The 7,243-nt window shown below is 42.4% G+C and overlaps 1 protein-coding gene across 1 annotated transcript in view; it reads right to left on the bottom strand.

Annotated features, from left to right (window-relative positions):
- Window positions 1-2,330: 2,330 nt before the first annotated feature.
- Window positions 2,331-7,243, bottom strand: part of OSTN (osteocrin) — a 107,121-nt gene continuing 102,208 nt past the window's right edge. Inside the window, exon 5 of the mRNA XM_088444727.1 lies at window positions 2,331-3,179. The gene's annotated coding sequence lies outside the window, so the exon portion shown is untranslated. The remainder of the gene's footprint in view (window positions 3,180-7,243) is intronic.

Below are 7,243 nucleotides of genomic sequence, written 5' to 3'. Positions count from 1 at the left end.
TCTGTGGATAGTCCTTAGGGTCGCCAGGGATTAGTCCAGTTGGCACATATAAAGGAAAAAATACAAAAACGGGAGAGACCGTCTTAATGGTCTAATATAATGTTGCAAATAATAATTATGTATCATACGTAAGGGCAGATGGCATAATTCCGTCAATTAATCAAATTCAATCAGTACGTACCCCAACTCACATCAGAACATATAATGGAAATCCCCAAAAAGGTTTCTTTATTCTTCCCGCCCACTCAGTGATTCCAAATAAGTCTCCTATAATCACACGTCATTGGTAAAGGCAGTAGAATAATGCATACCCTACTTACGTATTACAGACGTAATGTTCTGCGTATAAGGGTTTCTTTCAATGGTCCCCCGAAAGATTCTTGGGATTTAGTCCCATATGGTGTATCCTGCCCTCCCCTGCAGCAGTCTCCCCGGTGTCTCTCTGCTTCTACTGTGCCCCCTCTCCCCGGTGGCAGCAGCAGCAGATGAAATCCTTATACGCAGAACATTACGTCTGTAATACGTAAGTAGGGTATGCATTATTCTACTGCCTTTACCAATGACGTGTGATTATAGGAGACTTATTTGGAATCACTGAGTGGGCGGGAAGAATAAAGAAACCTTTTTGGGATTTCCATTATATGTTCTGATGTGAGTTGAGGTACGCACTGATTGAATTCGATTAATTGACGGAATTATGCCATCTGCCCTTACGTTTGATACATAATTATTATTTGGAACATTATATTAGACCATTAAGATGGTCTCTCCCGTTTTTGTATTTTTTCATTTATATGTGCCAACTGGACTAATCCCTGGAGACCCTAAGGACTATCCACAGAAAGTGATTTGTGCAAGGACCTTTTCATCTCTTGAAAAATATTGATTGTCTTTTCTTTTTTGCTCTACATTTTTTTGTATATCCAGCGCCACCTGGCAACACAATAATCTTCTTGTTACAATTGTATATTGGAATATAGTGTGTTTCCATTTTTTGTGTTATACCGGAGGCAGCAGGTTTTGCGCACCATTTATAATAGTACCTTTTTGTACCTAAGATCTGCCTAGCTGCTGCTGAGTCCCTGACCAATCTCAAGAAATATTGTAATGTGACTGAGAGGTTCCATCCCCTTTACATTAGCTGTTGCTGTTGGGTGACCTGAGAGTCTATACTAATGTCATTTTTTTTAAGCCAGGGTGAGATGTATCAAGCTTTGGAAGGAGATAAAGTACCAATCAAATAGATTTTAACTATAATTTTACAGGCTGTGCTTGAAAAATGACAGAAGCTGATTGGTTGGTACTTTATCTCGATCCACTGTTTGATACATCTCCCCCCAAATGAGCTAAAAGCAGTCTGACTTCCTACAATGTCATCATGTCAGTGAGGTCTCAGGAGCATGTGCACAAGTTCTTGTCAGTACAAAGGACGTTCATACTCTCATTAATACTCATGAATATGTATTTATACCTGCACACAAGATGTTTAACTTCAGACAAGTAAAATATGTGGATTTAGGAGTCATTATATAACCTTAACACAATATATGTTGTCTATTCAGATATTATTATTGCTATTCATATTATTACTATCATCATGTATTTATATAGTACCAATCAAATGATGCAGTGTTGTACAGAGAATATATAATCATTTACAACAGTCACTACCCCAGTGAGCTTACATTCTAAGTTCCCGAATATCTCTTTAATGTGGGTTTGCATGTGTGTGATAGTTACTCTTTAAAATGTTGAATAATGTTTTTTCCTTTTGTACGGACAGCAATTTTGTTTTGTTGGTGCTTTTAAATGGGACAATAAGCATGAACTATATGATTATGTAAGTACTTTATATGGATTGGCATACGTATAATTATTCTGCCACTTGTACACACAACTATCAGTATTAGGAATGGGCATTTTAATATAGTAAACTTGTAAATATTTAAAAGTCCTATGGCAGCTGGCCTTTCTCCAGAACAGTGTAATGGATCCTGTGGCTCTCCAGCTGCTATGGAAGGACATGTTTGATTATTCCATGATCACAGCGGCTAGGGAAACACATCTGCGCATGCTTGCCGACATTTCGCTCCCTCCTTCCGGGAGGGAGCTGTTGGGCTTACAGGGCTGGGGGCGTGGTGCGGCCAAAGGGGGCGGGTCCCAGCACATGACGCGGCATTGCGGGTGGAGCATGGGGGCGTGACAGCACAATCGCGTCATCGTGGCTCCGCCCCCTCTTCACAATGCCGTGATTAATGGCATTGTGCAGCCGGGGGCGGAGCCGCGATGACGCGATTCAGCGCGAATCGTGTCACCGACCCCCCTGCTGCCGGTGTTTGTACTTAAAAGTGCGGGGGGGGGGTGTGCCGGCACATCGCCGGGGGCCGGGAGGTTTGCCTGCCTTTCCAGAAGGTCGGGAGCGGCACCCGATTTTCGGGAGGCTCCCGACCAAATCGGGAGGGTAGGCAAGTATGCATCTGCGCTATAAGAAGTCCTATTTATTAAGACTTAATATAAAGGAAGGCAAATGCAAATCTGAATTGTGGCTTACGTATGAAAATAGAGGCAAAAATAGTCCTGAACAAGAGGACCATAACCCACTATTCATATTAGGAGACAAAAATGCTCGCTACCGTGTGCTTAAATTGCTTTACATGTCTCTAGGTTACTACACATCAAAATGAGCTGTGTAAAGAGTCATTGATACACAACATGAAAACAGTGTTTCTGCATCTAGAAGCCGTATGTGTCTTTAATTATACATGACTGCTAGAATGGATGTTTGAAAAAGTGATTGGTGCTGTATGTAGAGGGGCATGGAGTACATCAACACTCTATAACATACACTATTAAAAATGGCATAAGAAATAAGATTGGATGTGGGATACACTTTGTTGAATCACAAATGTTGATATTTGATCATAATGTAACACAAATCCTACAGCATTATGATCACCAGGCAGCTCACACATCCTGTGACTTCAGCTGGCACACCCTGGCTGTAAAAGTTCTGATCTGATGGATTGAATCTATTATTGTTTCGACAGTGGATGTGAAATTGATTTATAGATGGTCAATTCATTAATCATTGTAACATAGATCAGGAGATGGAGCTCTGAAAGGTATTAGCAGAGTTTTGGTGGCATCTGAGATGTATCATATATCATCCAGGGAGCAACCTGCAGGAAAATAAAAACAGGCAGACAATGTTCCACAGGTCAAGGAATTATGTCTTCTCATTCTCATCTTATTTTATAATTATAAAATGTGCTGTAAGAATATGCTAGCAGTATACACAATGGGACAAAATGTACCTTCATCCATTCTAAAGCTTTCATAATGCTGTAAATTAACCCAATTTCCTTCTGCAAATCTGTCACTCTGCATAATGGATAATACTGTATGTTCTACACAATCTGCCATCCTATCTGATGTTTGATAAGTGCATACACACTTGCCAATCGTCAGCCCGATGTGTCGTGCCTGACGTCAGGGCTGCTATCAGAAATTGTGGGGCCCAGGACAGACTAAATAGGCAGCCCCCCCCCCCCGAAGGTGAAGATGTGGATAATGTGGGTGGAGCCACAATGGGGGTGGGGCATCACATGGTGCGTAAACCATATTTAAAAAAAAATTGTCAAAGTTTGTGCAGTGGGGGTGGGTGTTATTATAACATATCAATCTATCATATAAATTATATGAGACCCTAGCCCTTCCTCAGCTACCTCAGTATGATACATAAATACCCTCATGGCAGCTCCACCACACACACGCACACAGCCCTGCCCCAGCCATCTCCCTCTACGATAAATATTCCCCAGCCACCTACCTCTCACACAAATATGCTCCTGCCCCTGCCACCTCCCTCTCACACATATAGAATAGATACCCTAGCCCGGCTTCAACCACCTCAGTATGATACATAAATACCTTCATGGCTGCTCCACCTCACTCATACACACACATATACCCCACCTACCTCCCTCTCACACACATATAGCCAGCTCTGCCCCAGCAATCTTTATCTCACACATATACACCAGCCTGCCCCATCCACTTCCCTCTCATACACACATATACAGCCACATCCCCCTCATAAATATATATACCTTAGCCCAGTCTCATGGTTGGCTGTATTTCTCCTTCTTGCTAGGGACCTGGAAGTGAAGTGAGTGAGGGAAGAAGTGCAGTTCATGCCCATGAAGGCCAGCTAAACAAATAAGTTGTCCCCACTTTTAAAAAAAAAAAATCGTCCCCTCTCGGGCTCACTGCACTTGCCACGCTTCGGGCTCGGTGGCTCGCTGCGCTCGCTACATGGTTATATTCCTCCTCTATGCCCACTTGGATGGTAGGGAATGACGCTGGACACTGGCTGATGATGTCAGGGTCCTCTCCGTGAAGAGGATTTAGACACTACCCCAGTCTCACTGCTGTCAGCCAGAGTTTCCCAGTGTGCTACTAGGTCTGGCAATCCTGCAGACATAATGTTACCTTCTCTATGACTAATGTTAAATGAGATGCTTCCTTGTGTTCCCATGTATTTGTTTGTCCATATTGTCAGTTGTTTTGTCTCCTCAATGGCGGCGGCCATTTTGTTGAGGACATTTCTATACAGATATCTTCCTTTGCAGCTGCAGAGACGGGCCCCCTCTCGGTCCGGGCCTGGGACTGCAGTCTTGGCAGTTTCACCCTGTTGGCACCCTGCCTGACCTCACAACTGGGTGGACATTTACATGTGCACACCCAGTTGTAATGTCAGTCACCGGCAGCCTCTGCAGCAAGTATACAGGTGGTTGCCTGACCGCCCATACACACAGCACGATGTGCTGATATATCTGCAGATATATCGGCCATCAGTTGTGCTGCACAGCCGACAAAATATATCTGTGAACGATATCGTTCACAGACATATTGCTGGTACACACTGGACAACACGACCACAATACATCAGCCTTTCAAATGAACGGCCAATATATCATCCAGTGTGTACCCAGCATAATAATGTAGTCAAGCAGCATGGTATTGCTTGCACCTGTATGTACAGTGTGGACCAAATTCCATATTTGCTGTACATGCTTCACTGGATGTTAAGAGAAAAAGGTACATTATATCAAATGCAACTCACACAGAAAAGATCCATGACGATATAATGGGGGTAGCGGTTTGTGAATTACTTACACAGTCTTTTCTGTTAAAACCAATATCTTTCACCGCAATCAGCCAGAACTATGATATTGGTATTGATTCTGTTATGTAGATGTGCAGGCAAGTCTACTGAGAAATACTATTTTCCATACTGTACATCTATGCAATAATAAGAAGGTCATAGTAAAAACCCAAAGGGCTCTATTTACCACAATCCACATTTAGAATGCAGATTGTAGTGTGATACTTACGACTGAATTGCATTACGAATTCAGGCAATATCACGGAGTTAATAAAAATTCCTTGCAGGGACAGAGCTTGTGAAAAAGCTCTGTCCCTGCGAATCCTCTCAGCAGCCTTATCACTATATTGTTCGACAAAAATGAAATCACAAGGTACTGCACATGCGCTGACCGGCCGCCGCTACACCCGCCCCCTGCGCGAGCCCCCGCGACCCTCCCCCCCTTAATTTCACTTACCTCCGGTGATCGGTGCTCCCGTCAGCTGGTCTCCCATCCAGCACTGTGCCCTTGTCAGCTATTCTATGCAGCAGCTAACCAGGGTCACAGTGCAGGATGGGAGATCAGCTGACCGGAGCCCCGGAGGACATCACCGGAGCACCGATCCCGACCCTGGACTCAGGTAAATTTTATTATTATTATTATTATTATTATTTTATTTTTTTAGCAGTGATCAGCTTGTGGTCTGTTTAGACCACACAGCTGATCACTGAGGCCGGTTCCGGGTCCGGTAACCGGGGGAAAGCCTGGATAACACCATCTCCAGGTAGCGTTATTATTACAGGGCTTCCCCTGGTATTTTTTCACATTTTATTTTTAGTAAATCTCAGGCAGATCGCATTTCCCATTACGATTATGGGAAATGCGATCTGCTTACTAAAATATGTGATAATTAGGGCTTGTAGTAGAATCTTATGAGTTCTACTCCAATTGCCCTTCAGTAAATTTAGGTGAAACTAAAATAATGTGAAAACGCTTTGAGAATACCCTTTTTCAGTTTATTTTAGTAAAAATAATGTTATTAAATAGAGCCCAAAAGGTTCCCAGTGATATTGACAGGCTTCATGTGAATCATGTAGTGCAGAGGGGGCTACATTTAGATAAATGAAAAGAACACAGTATAGTTCCATGGTGAAGCAGTGGGTATAATTGCTACTATAAGTAATTATTTCAGCTGTATTGTGTTTTTTTAATTTTAATATTATCATTAATAACAGTTACTTATATAGCGCAGTATATTCCATTGCGCTTTACAATTGGGAACAAACAGTAATAAGTAAAGACTGAGTAATGGATAGACATAGAAGTAAGAGGGCCCTGCTCACAAGCTTACAATCTATAGGAAAATAGGCATTGATACACAAGGATAGGTACTACCTACTGCATAATGTAAAATAGGATATGTGCTGACAACTGCTCACTGTTCTGTGTCTTAATAAATTTATATTAAGATGATTGGTCCAGTCCACTTTAATGAGCAATTATGGGAGGCAGTGTTATATATTTCCTTGCTCTGTTGTGCTCAAGCTGTAGCCATTAAAATCCCTGTATGAAGACTTGGGGCTCTATTTATTAACATTATTTTTACTAAAATAAAGTGAAAAAGGGTGTTTTCACACCCTTTTCACATTATTTTAGTATCACCTGTAGTTATTACAGGGCAATTGGAGTAGAATTCATAAAATTCTACTCCAAGCCCTAATTATCACTTATTTTTAGTAAGCAGATCGCATTTCCCATAATTGTAATGGGATATGTGATCTGGCCAAACTTACTAAAAATAAATTGTGAAAAAATATCGGGGAAAGCCCTGTGATAATAACGCCACCTGGAGGTGTCGTTATCCAGGGTCTCCCCCGGTTACCGGACTCCTACTCTGCTCTAACATGCAGAGCAGAGCCCGGAGCCAGCCCCAGTGATCAGCTGTGTGGTCTAAACAGACCACACGCTAATCTCTGCTAAAATAAAGAAAAAAAATAGTAAAAAAAAGTCCAGGGACTGGAGATCGGGGCTCCCATGATGTCCTCCCTCTGGTCAGCTGGTCTCCCAGCCTGCACTGGTGCCCGGTCGTCACCTGA

Source organism: Taudactylus pleione, unplaced genomic scaffold (genome assembly GCF_031769625.1).
Source record: "Taudactylus pleione unplaced genomic scaffold, aTauple2 ptg000372l, whole genome shotgun sequence".
Taxonomy (NCBI): Eukaryota; Metazoa; Chordata; class Amphibia; order Anura; family Myobatrachidae; genus Taudactylus; species Taudactylus pleione.
Note: the sequence above shows the minus strand (reverse complement) of the source record. Positions and strands in the feature narration are given on the sequence as shown.